This window comes from Atta colombica, unplaced genomic scaffold, assembly GCF_001594045.1.
Source record: "Atta colombica isolate Treedump-2 unplaced genomic scaffold, Acol1.0 scaffold123, whole genome shotgun sequence".
In the NCBI taxonomy this organism is placed as follows: Eukaryota; Metazoa; Arthropoda; class Insecta; order Hymenoptera; family Formicidae; genus Atta; species Atta colombica.
Window position 1 is genome coordinate 255,332 of NW_017259210.1, and position 379 is coordinate 255,710.

Below are 379 nucleotides of genomic sequence, written 5' to 3' on the forward strand. Positions count from 1 at the left end.
ATATTGTACTTAATACTAGACTTATGTTTGTTTCCATTAATGTAGAAGAACTTTAATTTTAGTTCAATTTATTTTTTCCCTAATTCTATTAATTAAAAAAGATGAAAAGTAAGTTGAACTGAGATTAAAACTTATCTACAGAGGAAACAGACATAAATCATTTGATATATAAACGCTTATTTTAAATAATAAGTATAAAAACGGCAAATACGCGCGATTGTCGGAGCGCAAAAATAAATTTACATATATAAAAGGTTCATTATAAGGAGAAAATATCATCTGAAAAAGAATGTTCTTTGTATCCTTAATAAAATTTTTATTAAAATTATAAGTTAAATTTTTAACATATTCAATTATTAATTTAATATAATGTGATTAT

General features: G+C 21.4%; 1 protein-coding gene across 4 annotated transcripts in view; it reads right to left on the reverse strand.

The window, feature by feature from the left end:
* LOC108694740 (eukaryotic translation initiation factor 4E-binding protein Mextli) overlaps positions 1 to 379 on the reverse strand; it is a 14,677-nt gene that overhangs the window by 11,882 nt on the left and 2,416 nt on the right. The window lies entirely within an intron of this gene.